Source organism: Polypterus senegalus, chromosome 5 (genome assembly GCF_016835505.1).
Source record: "Polypterus senegalus isolate Bchr_013 chromosome 5, ASM1683550v1, whole genome shotgun sequence".
In the NCBI taxonomy this organism is placed as follows: Eukaryota; Metazoa; Chordata; class Cladistia; order Polypteriformes; family Polypteridae; genus Polypterus; species Polypterus senegalus.
In genome coordinates, this window is record NC_053158.1 from 73,024,640 (window position 1) to 73,045,699 (window position 21,060).

The 21,060-nt window shown below is 35.9% G+C and overlaps 1 protein-coding gene across 2 annotated transcripts in view; it reads left to right on the top strand.

The window, feature by feature from the left end:
• The window catches only part of LOC120530360 (lethal(3)malignant brain tumor-like protein 4), a 478,825-nt gene that overhangs the window by 23,017 nt on the left and 434,748 nt on the right, over nt 1-21,060 (top strand). For both annotated transcript variants that reach the window (XM_039754804.1, XM_039754805.1), the window contains exon 2: nt 10,259-10,305. The gene's annotated coding sequence lies outside the window, so the exon portion shown is untranslated. The remainder of the gene's footprint in view (nt 1-10,258; nt 10,306-21,060) is intronic.

Consider the following 21,060-nt stretch of genomic DNA (forward strand, 5'->3'; position numbering starts at 1 on the left):
CCTTCTAATTCCAGTATGCCTAAATTATTTAAAAAGAGGATAGCTTTAATAAATTAGAAGCATTTTTTCATCACTCATATTAAACTGGATAATATTTAACATGCCGATGACGAGTGAAGAGTATTTTTTTATTCTGGCAGAGAAACACTTTAGACAGTTGTCAAGTACTGTGAATAGAAATGCAAAATGAAAGCATGAGGAACCTGCCCAAAGTGTTCATTTAAAGCAATCAGTTGAAATTTAATAGGCAGATAGCTAAGATGGGTGTGGTTAAAGAATTTGGAGCCTGTCTTCTTAAAGTAGTATGAGCAGTTTTTATTTTTCTTGTGAACATGTACAGTACCAAGTCTTCAAGTACTGGCTATGCTGCTTTGTTTGCAATGTATTGGTATTTGACATATAATGTCCTACTGGATTCTGCAGTGTCACAATACTATATTTACTGTATTCATTGTTAGACTGTGTAATCACAAGGGGGAACCACTGAGCCCCAAACCACAGAAACAATAATGCCCAGACACACCTTCTGCTCCAACAAAAGGTTTTTACTGAACTCCAACACATTAAGCAGCAGTCTCTTGTCTCAGTCATCTGGAGCACTTCTGGGTCAATCAGGGCAGTCATTCCCTTTTTTTTATTTATTTATTTTTTTATAAATCATGCATGCTCATATTGTCATAACTCCACCACAACAGACAGTGAGCAAGAAACTTATCCTTCTTACCCTGAGAAAATAGTACCAAGTATCTGTGATAAAATGTACTATTTCCAGTTTACTTTTGTTGTCACAAATATGTATCAGAAGATGGAAGGCACAATCCTTAAATTAAATATTTCCTGCTTCAAAGGGGGATACTTAGTAAAATTTAAGGCATTTCATGACAATGGAATCTTGGTTCTCATTAACTCCATTATAAAATGCAAGAGAGGGCTAGTTATTTTTGTTTTTTGAAAAGAGCTAAAGCATGCTTTTGAACACAATTTTATATGGCAAACTACTGTATAGCATGATTGTGCACAAATAACTTTGACCTGAAAAATACTGAACTTACCCTTTTGTTAAATGCTCCATAAGCCAGGCTAGGCCTTTCCAACATGTCTATAACAGGCCTTACCTCAACCAGTCTGACCTTCCAACTCCAGAAGGAGGCTTCGGTGAACCAGGCCTAAAATGAGGAACTGGCTTTCAAAGTTCCAAACAACTTCTTAAATGTCACAAAAAATAAAATAAACATAAAATGCCATTCTAGAGAAAGGAACTGACAGAACCTTTAGCTAGAAAGGAAACGGATGATGCAGAATCTTCATAAATACAGTGATTTATTAGGATTTAACAGGAGTTAAAATAAAATGGCAAAAAGCAGAACAAAATAGTCTAAACCTGCAATTTCAAATTAACAAATCCACAAACCAGGAGCAAAAAAACCCAGAAAATACAAGTTACTTAGAAGGGTAAGTGCACTCTAAACGGCTTCTATTAAAGGATCTGCTCTCAGCCTTTCTAAGATAAAGGATTTGTCTAGTCCATCAGTAGTGACATCAGGGTGATCCCACCTATTTGGGTTCCATTCACAATATTTAAGCAACATAGAGGAACAATGTATTGAACATAGATAGTAAGCAATAAACAAACAGGTCAGTATTAACAAAACAATGCTGTGATGTAACAAGATCTTTTCAAACAATTCTTTGGGTCTTCATAAAACTTAAAAAGCACAAGTAAAGTGCATATTCATCTCTGCAATGTGATCTATTAACAAAATTTCACTTTAAAGTGGTCTAAAGTGGCTGAATAGAGACAAATTTCTCTTAAAATTATATATTTAGTATAAGACCTGTGAATACTTCATATTAAGAAGTAATTTTACCTTCATATCAATACGCCACACTGCACAGAGATGAATAATCAATCTACTGATATTTTATGTGTTATGAAGACCAAAAGAAGCCTTTGTTACAGAAGAGTAAATGAGTAATAGATAGCTTTTTGCAGTGCCTATACTAAAGTGTTGCCTATTACTGCTAATGAGATGTTGTTTACTTTGCATGCCTCTTTATAAAATGAATACTTGCAGATTATCATTAATTGTATTCACATGTTGATCTCCTGTTCATATCAAATTAAATAGTGGTCATAATGAGGATAAAATAATCAATTTGTGTGGTGTCATAGCTATTGATTAGGCTGTTCAAACCATTCAGCTTTCAGGAACAGCTGTCTTCCCCATGTTGCTGACAACAGAACTTGCCTCTCTGACTAAGCTGTTTGTCATTGCTGCTAAAATCTTTATGACCCAGTTTGTAAATTAAATTCTAAATTATTATGATGTAGTTCAAATGATTGGAGTATGTATTTAAATTTCATTTGGGATAATTAACCTGGTAAATTGTTGTTCACAGTAGCCCAGAATAATTTCTTATTCATTAATATTGTCTGCTCTTTTCATAAACTGTTGATTTTAATTATACAAGAAGGTTTGAATGAAGAAACAACAAAAATACTTTTTTAGTATAATGTTGCTTTTTTACATTTTTATTGAATATATTAAAAGCATATAATATTCCATACAATCAAATCATACTTTAAATCAAATCAACCCACACCAATGAGAAAGAGATGAAGTCCAACAACAAGAGCAAAACTGTTAAGAGTAGTAAAGAGAGAAAGGAGTCTCCCCTGACCCCCCCCGACGTGCAAATGCTTGTTCTAAAATGTTATTGATTAGGTCCTTCCAGGTTTTAAAAAGGTTTTGAACAGATCCTCTAAGTGAGAATTTTATTTTTTCCAATTTCAGATAGTATAAAACATCAGTTACCCACAGACTTAAAAGAGGAGAGTTGAGCAAAACAAGTCTATGTTCTAGTAGTGAAGTAAAGGCAATTACAATTTGTTACAGTAAAATGTTTTAACTACCTGTTTAGTATACCTTGGGGCAGCAATTTTAACTGTCGTTGAGTGTAAAATGAAAATAATATCTGCAGTAAATGTGTCCAGTGAAAATAAGATTGTATTACATCTTAGACAGGTCTGTATTTGAATTAGTAGATAGATAGATAGATAGATATAGTAACCTGCTATTGTAATTTTTTTAGCATCATCCTTACACAGTTGTGTATTACGCACAAAATATGTACAGTATGTACATCATTGCATTGATTGTGATAAAGAAAATGGATAGCAAAACACGTCAAATGCATTTGGGTCTTCCTGCTTTGCTTTTCGTCTAAGTGGAATATTATGAATTAGAGCATGACAAGACGAAAACTTAAATTAATAAGCATACTGTGAAATGTTCAAATAAGAGTGCTTTTTTGCTGGAGATGTACATTCTAGTCTAGACATGTATTGCTATAAAAATGTATGCTTATGAATAATTCAGCATAATTTAAAATGGAATAACTGAACTGAGAAGAAATATTTGTACTTTTTTTTTTTTCTTTTAGTATCCAATTTATGAAAAGTTTCTTAAGCTGTAATTCAATTACCAATATATGAGAAAAAATAAAGAGATATTTTATGGTCCAATGATAAATCATTTACCATGTTCTGGTGTTTAATATGACATTAGCATGTCACCATTAATAACATTTTGTAATATTTTTTTACACATATTCTGACTCCAGCACACAGATGCAAGATTAAACCAACAAAGCATTTAAGTGGGGTGTGTATATGATATTATTTATTTGGTTTTTCCAACAATTTTTGTGAGAAGCTAAAAATAAAAAAATGGAAAATTCAGTGTGCAGTGTGAAGATGAGTGTAGATTGTTACATTGTAAAACACTTTTTTTTTTTTTTTTTTCCCCCAAATAGGTGATGTTGAAATTGGAGCTGCCACAGAGCTCAGTTCTAATGCCACTTTTTTAATTTATGTAAAATAAGACTGTAACTAACAAACTGGATATGTTTGTTGTTGAGACTAAGCTTAGGGTCTTGGCAGATGACCTATAATCAGCAGAACTGTTCCAGATAGATCAGGACCTAAAGCTAAATATGAAACATTTAAACTAACCAGTAATTGAAATTGTACAGAGTATTTCTCTATCTGATACTTTGGACAGAACAGAGTATGGTATTCGTTGATCCATCCATCCACCCTCTAAACTTATCCAGGTGAGGGGGCAACTGCAGCCTACGTAGGCAAGCAATACCCGCAGTCAGGAACAACCCCTGGACAGAGCACTAGCCTATTACAGGGTGAACACACATATACACACACACACACAGAGGCCAGTTTAACAACATGAAGTTTAGTAAGGATAGCACTGGTGTTTTTAACATAAGCATCGAGGGACAATGTAGCATCTCCAGTTCACCTAACCTGCATGTCTTTGGACCATAGGAGGAAACCAGACCAAAACTCCGTGGATGCATGTGCAAACTTTACATAGGTAGCACCAGAGATATGACTCCCAGACTCCTTATTACAACGCAGCAATCCTACTATTGTGTCTCTGTGTGTCTAATTTATTGATCATTTACATTACCTGTGGTCTTAGAAATTGAGGAAAACATTCCCATTATTTGAAACTTATTTTAATAACCTAATGTATCTGTGGAAGAGCGAGCAAGCCTCTCCGGCACTGCTTAAGCTCTGCCAGAATTTCAGTAATACTTTAAGTTCACATTCACTGAAGTTTAGTTTTCTATGTGCTCTCGTTGCTTGAAAGTAAAGACATTACTCAGAAATATGGCCAAATTTATATTGTGATTAGGTCATGAATATTTAAAATAGGTATTTTTTTAAGGCAATCATGGTTACTGGTGGGAGATGATGGGGAGCAGATAAGTTTTTAAGCTGATCTGAGATTTATAAAGGAACTTGGCGTAGAATGTGGCATTTTTACAGTTTTTTTTTATAAATTGGATTTTTCTGTGTAGTGTTTTTTGTCTTTCTAGTGTAAACAAAAGTTTAGTATGGAAATCTAGGCAAGGTTTTATACCTCATGCCTCAGTTTTACAGAAAGAAAATTGAAATAAAGTACATTCAGAACGAATATATACCTCTTCACGTTATGCACACTTTATTATGTTATAGATTTAATTCTAAATGAATTTAAAATTTTCTGTTTTCCAACCAATCTAGATTCTGTAACACATAAAGAGAAAGTGAAAAGCAGTTTTGTAGGAAGGTCTGCAAATATATTTAAATTAAAAAACTGAAATCTCTTTTTTAGTTTATTTTAGTATGTAAGATTATAAAGACATTTAGTATGGTAGATGGCAGCTATTAGGATAGTTAGTTCTTCAGCAAGAACACGAAGACACAGATGGTAGTTGGCTAAGTCTGTTTTTTTTCTTAAACATTAGAAAACATTCACACAGAGAGCAGTAGATACTGATAAGATGAGTAGGGCTGCATGAATTGTTCTGATCAAAACTTTTGTTTGTTTTAATCATAAACTCTCATATATCCATGGTTTTTGTAATATTCTAACACTTTTATACCATAGAGCACTAAAAGGAGATTGCTGACATAAACGGTATTTTCAGCATGGTTTTATTTTTTACACCTTTATTGTAACCAGTAAAATACAGATTTGTAAATCATTTCCTATTACGTTGTGGCACATTTTATGACTTGTAAATATAAAGCATACTTAAAGGACAAAAGTATGTTAGATGAAAAGAGTTGTATTTAGAACTAGGAATGGCCTAAACAACACAATTCAATTTTTTTTTTGTACTGCTGGCTGTTGTTTATAACTCTAAACTATGCTCCAATATATCAGTATGTGTTTAATGATGATGTAATTAATTTCATAAAGTATTTACAACAGTGCTACCAATGGAATGTGTTCTGTAAAATAGTAAATAATTTATTAACTAGAATTACAATAACTACTTTATAGACAAAATTGTGTGAAATGACCCCAATTCAGATGCCTATCATCACTGTATAGCATCATGTTTGATGCATAAAAACATACAAGTGAGTAATAACGGACTCTGTTTTGTGCCATCTTGTAAAAACATACAACAGTTTTCAAACAGCTGTATTGTTTCAAAATATGAAATGTTTTAAAGAAGGAACAATCTGGTCCAGTTTTCAATGGCTTTTTCAGAAACTGTAGAAGGAAAATTCCGTCTGTAATGTAGTCTACTGTGGTGAGCACAGAGAGATTTTGTGCTTTCATGTTTAGAAATTGTACCATGGAAACAAGCTGGTTGTAGTAAGCTGCTGTATCTGAATAACCTATTTCATTAAGTACAGAGAGAAATGAAACAAAGTGTTTTTCCTGCAAATAAAATTTATATATATGTGTGACAGCATTATAATATGTTGACTATTATGGCCTTTTAAACAGTGCTTTAATTATTTGTTGAAAATGTGTGAATCTGAAAGTGCCTTAGATACTAAATACATAAAAGATCTTTAGCCATCGTTCATTCTTGTTCACATTTTTTTTGTTAATTTTTTTTCCTAAAACAGTGGTTCTCAAACTCAGTCCGGGTGACCCCTTGTGGCTTTGGGTTTTTGTTCCAACCATTTTCATAATCCAGTTTACTTGTAATTGATCTGAATTTAATTAGCTGGTCATTTACTCTTCTCTTATTGTGCATTCAGAAAAGGTCAATGTGATTTGTATATACATTTACTATACATTTTATAAATATATGTATTTTACTGTTTGTTGGTTTCCTTTAATTTGCCTTTACTTCCGTTTAGTCTGCTCCCTTAATTGTCTTATAATAATGACAAAATGAGCAAATGAAACACTTGGGAAAAAACCATTGTTAGGCAGTGGATAAAATAACCAGAACTCTTCAAAATGCAGAAGTAAATTTATGTTTATGATAATTCTAAAAACTCGTATCTTAAAAAAAAAAATAATTAAAAGAAAAATGAAGTAACCCCTTTTTAACATACAAAATATACAGTGGGATGCAAAAGTTTGGGCAACCTTTTTAATAGTCATTATTTTCCTGTATAAATCGTTGGTTGTTATGATAAAAAATGTCAGTTAAATATATCATATAGGAGACACAGTGATATTTGAGAAGTGAAATGAAGTTTATTGGATTTACAGAAAGTGTGCAATAATTGTTCAAACAAAATCAGGCAGGTGCATAAATTTGGGCACCACAAAAAAGAAATGAAATCAATATTTAGTAGATCCACCTTTTGCAGAAATTGCAGCCTCTAAACGCTTCCTGTAGGTTCCAATGAGAGTCTGGATTGTGCTTGAAGGTATTTTGGACCATTCCTCTTTACAAAACATCTCTAGTTCATTCAGGTTTGATGGCTTCCGAGCATGGACAGCTCTCTTTAACTCACACCACAGATTTTCAATTCTATTCAGGTCTGGGGACTGAGATGGCCATTCCAGAACGTTGTACTTGTTCCTCTGCATGAATGCCTTAGTGGATTTTGAGCAGTGTTTCGGGTCATTGTCTTGTTGAAAGATCCAGCCCCGGCGCAGCTTCAGCTTTGTCACTGATTCCTGGACATTGGTCTCCAGAATCTGCTGATACTGAGTGGAATCCATGCGTCCCTCAACTTTGACAAAATTCCCTGCACTGGCCACACAGCCCCACAACATGATGGAACCACCACCATATTTTACTGTAGGTAGCAGGTGTTTTTCTTGGAATGCTGTGTTCTTTTTCCTCCATGGAGAACACCCCTTGTTATGTTCAAATAACTCCATTTTGGTTTCATCAGTCCACAGCACCTTATTTCAAAATGAGGCTGGCTTGTCCAAATGTGCTTGAGCATACCTCAAGCGGCTCTGTTTGTGCTGTGGGCGGAGAAAAGGCTTCCTCTGCATCACTCTCGCATACAGCATCTCCTTGTGTAAAGTGCGCCGAATGGTTGAACGATGCACAGTGACTCCATCTGCTGCAAGATGATGTTGTAGGTCTTTGGTGCTGGTCTGTGGGTTGACTCTGACTGTTCTCACCATTCGTCGCTTCTGTCTATCCGAAATCTTTCTTGGTCTTCCACTTTGAGCCTTAACTTGAACTGAGCCTGTGGTCTTCCATTTCCTCAATATGTTCCTAACTGTGGAAACAGACAGCTTAAATCTCTGGGACAGCTTTCTGTATCCTTCCCCTAAACCATGATGGTGAACAATCTTTGTCTTCAGGTCATTTGAGAGTTGTTTTGTGACCCCCATGTTGCTACTCTTCAGAGAAAATTAAAGGAGGAGGGAGACATACAATTGACCTCCTTAAATACTCTTTCTCATTATAGGATTCACCTGTGTATGTAGGTCAGGGGTTACTGAGCTTACCAAGCCAATTTGAGTTCCAATAATTAGTTCTAAAAGTTTTGGAATCAATAAAATGACAACGGTGCCCAAATTTATGCACCTGCCTGATTTTGTTTGAACAATTATTGCACACTTTCTGTAAATCCAATAAACTTCATTTCACTTCTCAAATATCACTGTGTCTCCTATATGATATATTTAACTGACATTTTTTATCGTAACAACCAACGATTTATACAGGAAAATAATGACTATTAACAAGGTTGCCCAAACTTTTGCATCCCACTGTAAAAAAAATAGAAACTGGAAAATAACAATTTGCTTAATTGGGCTACAAGTCCAGTTGAAAACAAATGTTGGCTGGAACAAAAATCCCCAGGACTGAGAGCTACTACTGTAAAGCATATCTGTATTTTGTGGAGTGGTGGCTCTGAGGGTAGGGATTTGCACTGGCCAGTTCGAATCCCGTAAATGCCAAAAGGGACTCTGCTCTGTTGTGCCCTTGAGCAAGGCCCTTAACTTGCAATTGCTGAGCACTTTGAGTAGTGAGAAAAGCGCTATAAAATCAAAGAGTTATTATTACATTTAGACATTTCTAGCTTCTCGATAAAGTTAATCAATGAAGCTTGGGTTACATTGTTATATATTTTTTTAAAGTTCTTTTCTGAGAGTTAATATTACTGGTACAATCTTTGAGTGATCCATTTTAGGCTTTGATGGATTGTCTTCTTAAAACTGTACTTTTATAATACACTAGAGGCTTTTTCTTTCTTTTGGTGGTTAACTCCATTATTTGTTCATGTCCTGCCTACTAATCATGAGTTTGAATATTCAAGGGTATATGACGTTAAGTTTTTATTTTATGATATACAGTAGTTGACAACAAGAGTTACAGGGCAGAATGTAAGCTATCTTATGAACATGTCACCAAAATTATGAATGTACAATAGCATTCAAAGTCATTAATCATCCAGAAATTTTCATATTTTGTTGATGACATGAAATTGATATTTCTGTTTTATCACAATACCATTAAATTGATTTAAAAATATAGCCAAGACAGAAATAATTTAGCAAATGGCTATTACTGTTTGAAATTACTGATTTATTATCTAAATTACCCCTTTGTAATGAATAAATGTAATCTAATCTGTTATTCTCATTTGACTGGAAAACCTTATCCCCAACAGCCATTATAGCAGTGTTCTTGTGTTAGACTTTCTTTCTCATCCTTAATTAATCTTCTTTAAATTCTAATTGGTTATTAGAGAAGCATTTGTAATTGTGGTAGCACAGCTGAAACCCGTTGTGCTTTTCAATAAAGAAAGTAAATCATCTTTCATTGGGTTGCAAAGTGCTGGCATTCCTAAAGTTCAATTCTGGTCTAAAATGATTTACTTGAATTCAACCATTACTGTATATCAGAAAATACAGCAGTTTCAGTAAGTGTGTGTAGATTGTTACAAATTTTCTGAAATTACCTTTTTATTTTAAATATTTGATTATGTATTGTTTTATAAATCGTCAGTCAGTCAGTCAGTCATTCTCCAACCTGCTATATCCTAACACAGGGTCATGCGGGTATGCTGGAGCCAATCCCAGCCAACACAGGGTGCAAGGCAGGAACAAATTCCTGGGCAGGGCACTAGCCCAATGCAGAGCACACACACCAAGCACACACTGGGGACAATTTAGGATCGCCAGTGCACCTAACCTACATGTCTTTGGACTGTGGGAGGAATCCGGAGCACCCAGAGGAAACCCATGCAGACTCGGGGAGAACATGCAAACCCCATGCAGGGAAGACCCGGGAAGTGAACCCAGGTCTCCTTACTGTGAGGCAGCAGCACTACCACTGCACCACTGTGCTGCCCAATTCGTAAAGTTGCTGAGCTGAAATGTTGATAACAATAATAGTGCTGTTTAGTTTCTTTGGAAACAGTAAGAAAAAAAACCCATCCATCCCTTAATTTATATACTGTAGATCTGCTGTTGTTTTTCCCCATCAGTTTATATTGTTATCCTTTTTTGTTTTCCAGGTAGAAACTACAAATTTGAAGAGGTTTTGATTACACTACTGTTTAAGGTAACATGCATGCACTGATGTCCTTTTTTGTATGTACTTCTGGTAGCAAGTGAAGACAAAGCTATTTGTAAATGAAATGTATTTAAATATGTTAATTTTAGTAAATGCACAGTATTTTCTTTTTCCAGTCTATTTAGGGCATCTTTAATTCTGATTAAAGAAAGCCAGTTGGCAAATGCAAAAGACTCCAACCAGCCTAAAAGCAGGGATTATGCAGCTGGTTCTAGATAAGTGTGTGATGTTAATACCAATGTAAGTATAGCCGGTGATATTCCCCCCAGCTACATACAAAAAATATTTCCAATTACCACAAACTCAAATTAATAACCCTAATATATACTGCCCTCTAGAGCAGGGGTGCCCACACTTTTTCGGCTTATGAGCAACTTTTAAAATGACCAGGTCAAAATGATCTTCCTACTATATATATATATATATATATATATATATATATATATATATATATATATATATATATATATATATATATATATATATATATAACGAGGGACGACGCCCTGGTTGCTTTGGGGACCACAGGTAGAGAGCTTTGAAGCTCAGCCCTGTAGGGGCCCGTTGTCACCACCAGGGGGCGCCCCCATGCCTACAGAGCCCTGGACCTCCAAACTTCTGCCACACCCGGAAGTGGGTGGAAGAGCATCGGAGACGCCCGGAGTGCGCAGCCAGCACTTCCGCCACACTGGCAAGTGCCGGTGGAAGAATGCTGGGAAGCACCTGGAGCACATCCGGGTGATTATAAAAGGGGCCGCCTGCTTTCATTCAAGGCTTGAGTCAGGTGGAAGACAGACGAAGTCTGGAGGAGAGACAAGGAGGCGGCCTGAAGAAGAGGCAGTGTGGTATTGGCCTGGACTTTGGGGAGTCTTGGGGGTTTATGGTGCACTTTAATTGTAAATAGTGACTGTTAGTAAACGTGTGGTGGTGCTTAAAACGATGTCTGCCTGTCTGCGTCCAGAGCTCGTTCCAGAATATGTATATTTAAATCTTTCAAGAAGCTTGTCACTCTGAGGGTGCAGCTGAGTGGTACAAGTCTTGTAGATATGGAGAAGCTGTCATACCTCTTCATTAGTTCAGATTCGAAGTTTCGACCCTGGTCACTGTGCAGATCTTCAGGTGTACTAAAACGACATAAAATCTCCTCTCTGAGCCTTTTAGCGCAGGTTGTCTTGCTCTATTCCAGGATCGCTTATGCTTCGGGACACTTTATAAAATAATCCATATCCACAAGGACATAACGTTTCCCAGTGTCTGTGATTGGGAAGAGGCCGAGGATGTCCACAGCCACTTGCGTCATTGGGGCTCCAGTTTGTAGAAGCTGGAGAGGTGCATGCGATCAGGGAACTGTTGTCTCAGCTACTGCAGTGTCTTAGAAATGCAACAGTTTGTCACCCCTGGTGGACCTTGTACCTCCTGAAGAACTTGGTAACATAGGTTGTGGGGCATCTGAAGTTATATAATGTAACGTACTGGAAGCAGACTTTCCCATCTTCGACAAAGCAGGCCACCTCGGCGCTCCAGTCTGTCCCATTGAGAGCAGTATGCCCACATAGTGGGCCCGTAGGGTATTACTTCAGTCCATGGTGGGTGCCATCCCTTTGCTATCCATCCCACTCCTGACACCAAGGTAATTCTACATAGTGCCTGCCAGCACTGACCCAATGGATTCCAACTCATTTTATGCTCTTTTAGTAGCTTGCTATCTTTAAAAGGACTGCTAACTTTAAGTCACACAAAGATGGAAAGAATGTGCAACTGTACAGAGTTGTCCTTTTTATAGGTGCTCCTTCTATTGATTATGTCATGTTGGCTCACTCTTTTGGTGATTCATCCCTGGCTGATGTAACTTGTCCTGTGCTATTGCAGTATTAAACAAACACCCAAGTATAGTGAGATGGCAATTACAGTATACTTTGCAGGTTGTTTCATTTACTGTATAGCATTTTTCTTTATTTAAGAGCTTTAGAAATGCACGTAAGCAATTAAGTAAATTACAGAAATTGTTTTTTCATATCTTCTTTAGATTCTGATCAGTACCCTGAAGACAAACAAAAATAAGATAATTTGTAATATACACCTGTTTGGCTTCTTACTGTGTAATTTCTTGTCACAATCATCAACAATCATTGGCCCAACTTATTAAATGGCATAGCATGCCAATTTTCCTTAAGGTTTGAGACAATAAAGGTTAACCTGTGTGACACAAAACATTTGAATTCATGGTACACCTGATTCAGTGTATCAGAAACAACACCAAAATATTCACTTTTGGTTTTTCCTCCGAAAGGAATATTAAAATATGGTAGGTGCTACATATGTCATTTTAGCAGTTAACTATGGCTACCTATACCTATTGTCACCATAGTCGCTTCTCTTTCTGACCATGCTGTGAAACTATTTGCATACTACCTTACCATCTAAAAAGTATGGTCATTTTCCTTTAAGATGCATTTTTAATATGAAAATGGAAGGGCATAGAGGAATTCAGATGGCCTGTCGTCAATATACTTATGTAAATTAAACTTTATGTATTCAGTTTTGAAAACCGTTCTAAAGAAAAAGTACACAGGGGATGCACAAACCAGTGTGTTTCTTAGTGCTGGTCCCAAGCCCGGATAAATGGGGAGGGTTACGTCAGGAAGGGCATCCAGTGTAAAATTTTTCCAAATCAATATGCAGACAAAGATGATCCTCTGTGGCAACCCCTAACGGGAGCAACCGAAAGAAGAAGAAGTTCTAAAGAAAAAGCAGAAGTTCCTATAATATATTCTTGGAAGAAAGATGTACATTAGTGAAGAAGAAAAAGACTTGATTGTCTTCCTGGTACAATGTTGGTAATGTAAAAGAAAGTACTCCAGTTCTGGCTTTAAAGCCCTGATCAAACTAATACTTACTTTTGGGGAGAAAACCAGTAGTAGTAGTAGTATGTCCAGACTTTGATTCAAACTACCATATCCCACCAACAAGCCATACGTTGCCACACTCTGCTGCCATGATAAACAAGAAATTATTAAAATACATAACTTGATTTTATTTAAAATAAGATATAAACCAGTGTACCTGATGTACTCTTTACCACTGTTTCATAATTAAAGTAATCTATTACATTAAATTACATTTTCACATTATATATTTAGGTATGTAGTGCATTTTTGTCTTTTCTCAGATTTCTTGCACAAAAGAGCTTCAGAAATCAAAATATATACTGGATTGAATTATTTTAATGATAATTCTCTGACTACCTGGGTCTCACTTTTTATGTTACCATTGCTAATCATATTAAGTGCACTTAAGTGTCTGAAGTATGCTTGCTTATCTCCTTCTGCAGCAGATACAGTACCTGAGCCCTTCCTAGCATCAATTGCTAGACCAGCTCCCACCTTATCAACTTCTGTTGTCAAGTTCTCTTGGATGTACCTGACATTAAGCCTTCGCTATACTCTTCCAGCCATCCTGGGACTGTTCCTTGTATTGTGAACACAACATAACTGTAACTCTGTTGAAAGAAATGAATAATAAAATTTTGCTTTGTACAGAATTGAAATAAAATATATGTATATATGTGCAGGGAACTTAAGTATGTTCTAATAATGCTTGTAATATTCTTTACAGCATTTAAGTTAGAAACTACATCAAAGATGTTTCTTACTACAAAATCTGACAATTACTTCCCTTTGTATCATATATACAGTATATTTGTACTACAAGAGATACATGTAATGCTCAATTAATCTGCTCCTTAATAGCATAATAGTACACCTTCCTATGGAACAGGAATATTCCCCCTTTTATAGAGAGAGATCTGAGATAGCCTGGTGACTCTCTTATTCATTATCCATTTGTAGGCTCCACAGTGATATTTATTTGTGAATGAGTGACAGTATGACTGCTTGCAGCTCATACTCTGCTTCACAAAATATATAGCATGCTGGCTTCCTCCTTAGCCTGTGTAGATATGGCCTTTTATTGTAGTATTTATTTTTGTATTGAATTAATTTACAATAACAAACTAATCACAAAAAATAGTTTCAGTGTGTGACAGTCACACTGTATGGATTTAGTATATGTATATTTATGAGAATTGCTTATTTTGAACATCCTGAGTGTGGCAAAAGTACCACTCACCACCTTTATCATTTTTAAAAGTTTCCCATATTTTTATCTTGCATTTCTCCTTTGCTGTTTTCTTGTATGTACAGTAGCTTTGTGAAGAACTTTGAGAGACCTTGGTCTTGAGTGATCAAGAACAGGGTGGATGAGAGCCAAGCTTATTTTGACAAGATTTAGTGCAAGCCAGGAATCGGGCTTGGATAAGCTGCCAGTCTATTGCAGAGCCCCCTTATACATACTTCCAAACTCACAGTCATACAAGGCCAGTATAGAGTTGTCAGTCTACCCATTGCCCACGTTTTTAAGATGTTGGTAGAAAACTTGAATAAAGAAAAATTCCATGTGGAAACCGAGAGAAAGTACAAAACTGGTACAGGCAGTGTCCACATTGACATTCACACCCAGTAGTCTGGAGCCATAACACAGTAGTACTTGCTACTGCACTATTGTGCTGTCAACAGTCTAAAATCTTTTAACCTTGTACATACTTTATCATTTATAATTTCCCTGGTGCTCGCAAAGTCTCAATACCAGATTCAGATATATTTAATCTATTTTAAAGAAAATATCTTAAAAGTTAAGAACCTTGTTTGTAGATTGACTTCCAAAATAGTGATTCACCCACCTATTGTGTTGTTTATGTGACATAAGTGACATTGCTATCCCTGCTTCTGATAATACTTATTACTATTATCTTATTACTACTACAAGTGAGAAACATTCAGGGTAAATGACTTGCTGAGGGTGATGGTAAGAGGCAGCATTAGAAATAATATTGCAAAGCTTGTGGTTTGCAGCCTTATACCTTAGCCATTGGGTCAAGACAGACTAAAGTAATATATTTACATTGTCTTGTGACTATTTTCAGAATAAATTAAACATTGGCCAGATGTGAGATACTGACCTAATCCCAAAGGATTAGAGGGTTTTTTCTAGTCACTACTGCAATAGTGGCTTTCATTTCAAGCTGTTGTTGTGTAGTCACATGGCTCTTTGACTGAATATACATTCTTTTTTTAATTCATGTTAACAGTTTTGTTACGACTGAGTTTGCTTTTTTTAGGTTTTAACTATCTTTAGGGATAATTTGCATCAAAAGGGTTTATTTATGTTTACTATTTGTTTAGTTTTTATTCTTTGTTTGTAAGGCCTGATAATTTATTTCATTATGGTTGTCTTTCAGTGATAAAGTGAGTTTTTTATTACATTTCCAGATTGATTTTAATTCTTTCATTTTTGTTGTTGGTGTTTTTGTTAATTAGATTTAATAGGGATCCCTCTAATAATTTAGCTCAGCAAACTAAGTTTTAGGGACAGTTTATTGAAGGAAGCCTGTTGTGTTGACAGTTTGCAGTTTTGTAATAATACAGATTAGAGCTGCATGTTGCTAGTGGGCCTGATGTTTCTTTGCTCTCTTCAGTGTGGATTTATAGAAAGAATATCAACAGAGTTCATCTTTACATGTGCTACATACTGAGATCATGTAATCCTACTGGTAGATTTTAAATATTCTAAATCCAGTTTTCTTTCCCTTCCACTTAGGTGCATTTTTTAAAGGTAGAAATAAAGAAGGTACCTCCTATCATTAGTATCAGGAGTTCTTTTTGCTTACTTTTTTTTTTTTTTACTAATATATTCCGTATGCTTTCATTTTTTAATTAATTTTGAAATAAAAATTACTCCATGCACTTAGTATGTTGGATATTATAGTGTCACAGTGGTTGCTCACAGCTGCATAATGCTAGGTGTAAGATCTTTTGAATTTTTTTTTTGGGGCTCCATTTTTATTTTCATTCCAAAGATGTGTAGGTAATGTGGCTGTGTGTATATATGTGTGTGTGGGTTGGGTTAGTGCGCCTAGTGGTAGGCTGGTGTCCTGGCAAGGTTTGTTTCCATCTTGTGCTCAGTGTTGCCAGTGCAGCTACTGGCTCCAGTGTCCCCAGGCTATCTAAAGAAAACAAATGAATGGATGAACTTACGTTGGTTTTAAAGCAAGTGCAGCATGTGGTGTGTAATGCTATTAAACTGGTTTTCTTGACACATGTGTTTTATTTATTGGAAAAAAGATTACTTCCAGTGCTTATTTTTAACAGTATTATTTAAGTAGTTTTAAGTTCTGCTGCATGGTGCATACTGTTTGCACAATATAAACCTATGCAGTGAAGTTCCAATAGTCTGGCACTGAAGGGATCAACAATGTTAGGAAATAAGGAGGTTATTATAAGACAGTTTTATATGCATTATAAAGTCAAAGTTGTTTTCATGCTGAAAATAAAATTGAAAAGAATATTAGAGACCAAATATTTTTTTTATCTATAGCCTTCATCAGCTGTTTTCTGAGTTTTTGTTTTTTTGGTCTGAAATATTCCTTAGCATGGAAATAACTGCTACCTGTTTTTATGAGCGCTTGCATAGAATGCAAAATGTATGTATGTATGTATGTAATGTATGTACAAACCGGATTCCAAAAAAGTTGGGACACTATACAAATCGTGAATAAAAACTGAATGCAATGATGTGGATGTGCCAACTTCTAATATTTTATTCAGAATAGAACATAAATCACGGAACAAAAACTGAGAAAATGTATCATTTTAAGGGAAAAATATGTTGATTCAGAATTTCATGGTGTCAACAAATCCCAAAAAAGTTGGGACAAGGCCATTTTCACCACTGTGTGGCATCTCCCCTTCTTCTTACAACACTCAAAAGACGTCTGGGGACCGAGGAGACCAGTTTCTCAAGTTTAGAAATAGGAATGCTCTCCCATTCTTGTCTAATACAGGCCTCTAACTGTTCAATCGTCTTGGGCCTTCTTTGTCGCACCTTCCTCTTTATGATGCACCAAATGTTCTCTATAGGTGAAAGATCTGGACTGCAGACTGGCCATTTCAGTACCCGGATCCTTCTCCTACGCAGCCATGATGTTGTGATTGATGCAGAATGTGGTCTGGCATTATCTTGTTGAAAAATGCAGGGTCTTCCCTGAAAGAGATGACGTCTGGATGGGAGCATATGTTGTTCTAGAACCTGAATGTATTTTTCTGCATTGATGGTGCCTTTCCAGACATGCAAGCTGCCCATGCCACACGCACTCATGCAACCCCATACCATCAGAGATGCAGGCTTCTGAACTGAGCGTTGATAACAACTTGGGTTGTCCTTGTCCTCTTTGGTCCGGATGACATGGCGTCCCAGATTTCCAAAAGAACTTCGAATCGTGACTCGTCTGACCACAGAACAGTCTTCCATTTTGCCACACTCCATTTTAAATGATCCCTGGCCCAGTGACAATGCCTGAGCTTGTGGATCTTGCTTAGAAATGGCTTCTTCTTTGCACTGTAGAGTTTCAGCTGGCAACGGCGGATGGCACGGTGGATTGTGTTCACTGACAATGGTTTCTGGAAGTATTCCTGAGCCCATTCTGTGATTTCCTTTACAGTAGCATTCCTGTTTGTGGTGCAGTGTTGTTTAAGGGCCCGGAGATCATGGGCATCCAGTATGGTTTTATGGCCTTGACCCTTACGCACAGAGATTGTTCCAGATTCTCTGAATCTTCGGATGATGTTATGCACAGTTGATGATGATAGATGCAAAGTCTTTGCAATTTTTCGCTGGGTAACACCTTTCTGATATTGCTGCACTATCTTTCTGCGTAACATTGTGGGAATTGGTGATCCTCTACCCATCTTGGCTTCTGAGAGACACTGCCACTCAGAGAAGCTCTTTTTATACCCAATCATGTTGCCAATTGACCTAATTAGTGTTTATTGGTCTTCCAGCTCTTCTTTATGCTCAAATTTACTTTTTCCAGCCTCTTATTGCTACTTGTCCCAACTTTTTTGGGATTTGTTGACACCGTGAAATTTTGAATCAACATATTTTTCCTTTAAAATGATACATTTACTCGGATTAAACGTTTGATCTGTCATCTACGTTCTATTACAAATAAAATATTGACATTTGCCATCTCCACATCATTGCATTCAGTTTTTATTCACAATTTGTTTAGTGTCCCAACTTTTTTGGAATCCGGTTTGTATGTATGTATGTATGTCTTCCGACTTTTTTTAAATTTGCCATATATATTTATACGTATTCTTCAAGGAAATTTTGTTGGGACAGTTAAATTTTCATTGAGATATCTCAAATATAGCAGCAATGTCATACACATTTTGAAATGTCAAATTATCCTATTGAAAAGCATTAACGAATTTGCAGATTCATCTCTCTTAAAACAGAGAAACCTTCTGTGTGACTTTGACTGTGAGTTACTTTTTCCATTTTAATTTTACCTTGAGAGCAGTTTCTTCAGCTTATATATTTTTAAAATTGTATTTGTTTGTCAGCTGTTCTTGAGGGCAAAAAAGCGAAACATCTGCAATCATGTGCTCTGAAGCAAGTGTGCCTCGCTGCAATACACAGGATGTGGCAGGATCAGATTATAGATGGGGTTGAATTACTGAATATTACTGTGTCAAAGTGATCTAATTTAATTACAAATATACAAAATAATTGATTGGCTAAGTACTCATCCCGTTCAAGTCCGTATCTAGTTGATTCAACTTTTGCAGCAATTCCAGCCCTGAGTCTGTGTGCACAGGTCTGTATTAGCTTTGTACATCTGGACTCTTCAGTTTTTCTCTGTTTGCCTTTGTAAAATTGCTCAAGCTCTGTCAGGTTGCATAGAAATAGTGAGTGAATAGCCTTTTTCAAGTCCAGCCATAAATTATCAATTGGACTGAAATCTGGACTCTGACTCTTTAGAACATTAATATTGATCTTTTTAAGCCATTTTTGTGTAACATTGACTTTATACTTAGGTTCATTGTATTTCTGGAAAACAAATCTTCTTCCAAGGTGCAGAATTCTTCTGGACTGCATCAGGTTTTCCTAAAGATTTTTCGTATATTTTGCTGCATTTTCAGCTACACTCATAATCTTTCTAGGGTTTGCTGCATAGAAATATTTCCATGGCATAATGCTGCCACCACCATGCTTCATGGTGGGATGGTGTGTTTTTGATAACATGTAGTACATGAATTACACCAAATATAACATTTAGTGTGATGGCCAAAAAGCTTAATTTTAGTCTCTTTAGACCAAACGGCCTTCTTCTAGATGTCAGAGACTCTCATGTGCCTTCTGTTAAACTCTGTTCAGATGTCAGATATTTGTTTTTTTATTTAGTGTTTTTTTCTTCATTACTCTCGCAATAAATTATGGTGAAAAACAGCAACCCAGTGAAAGCTGCTGTCTGCACAATTTCTCTACTCTTAGCCACTGTAAGGCTGTAACTCCTTCAGACTTTCCATACAGTAGGCAATTATTCTGTGTTTTATACTTGTAATTAGTTTAGTCTACTTTGAGGAGAACTGCTTTAATTTTGACATTAAAGGGTTTTCTGCTAATCAATGTCACAAAAGGTCAAATTAAACCACAGTTATTAAATGTGTAACAATAAATTGTGAAAACTTCCAATGGGGCAAATAATTTTATAGGCACTGAGTGCACTAGCTTGAGATAGTTTTGTTATGCTTTAGTTTTGAATACTATAATACAGTATGACAAAGGTGATGATGTTGTGATCAGAGTCCCAAGGTCAGTGGAACACCCAGTGGTGATACAGAGAACAATGGCAGTCGCATCACTGAAGTCAAAACCTGGTAATCACAATATTATGCAAACAGTCAGTTGTGTTAGCACATACGTTGTGGTACTGTATGAAATGTTTTTCATGTCTAGTAGAGTTGTCTTGCACTGTTCATGCAGTTACTTGAGTTAGAGTGGGGCATTATAGTGGCACTTTGTGAAGCGTTATGTCAAATTGAGAATTAGAAAATTTGGAAGGTTACATCCAGTATTAATGTGAGCACTTTGTAACATGACACTCCCTGTATCGAATAAACCATATCGTATCACTTTGTTGTTTGAGACCACATTATCATACCTGATTGTCCTAACTGAATTTTAACCTCATTAAACATTTTTAATTATGATTTTGTGGTTGAATTTAACACTCCTACATAACTTTATTTTAATTCAGATAATTAAACAGTAACTTCTTATCAAAACTAGATAATTTAGCATTTCCCATGCTGTATTATAGTTTAAAAGGGTGACTTTGCAATATGAGGCACTACAAATTTTAGGTCTCTTCCCAGAAATGCTCTTTCTAATTGCTGATAATTTATAGAGACAACATTTCAATGTTTTTTTCAGTTCGTGTTTAAAGTATCGTGGAGATGTACTGTTAAGAAAGATCATATGATTAAAATATGTGACATTGACAGAAAAAAATGTTTTTTTTCATGTGCTGTTTAAGACATTTGCATCATAGTTATTAAAGTATTTGTGTTATTCTGTCCTATATCGTTTGGGCAATTATTCTTTAACAGCATGTATCCACCATTAAGGATGGCCATTTTCTCTTCATCACAGCCATCATCTTCATTTTCACTCTGCTTATCCTGGCAAGTGTTGCAGTAGCAAAATACCAAGCTGGGCTCACCAGATCAACCCATCTGTAACACCCGAGTGTCCTAGATGCTCTCAGGCTAATCAGGTTTTGTCTGTTGATGTATCAAGTCCTGCTTTTCCACCATGCCTCAGTACACTTTTAGCACCAGC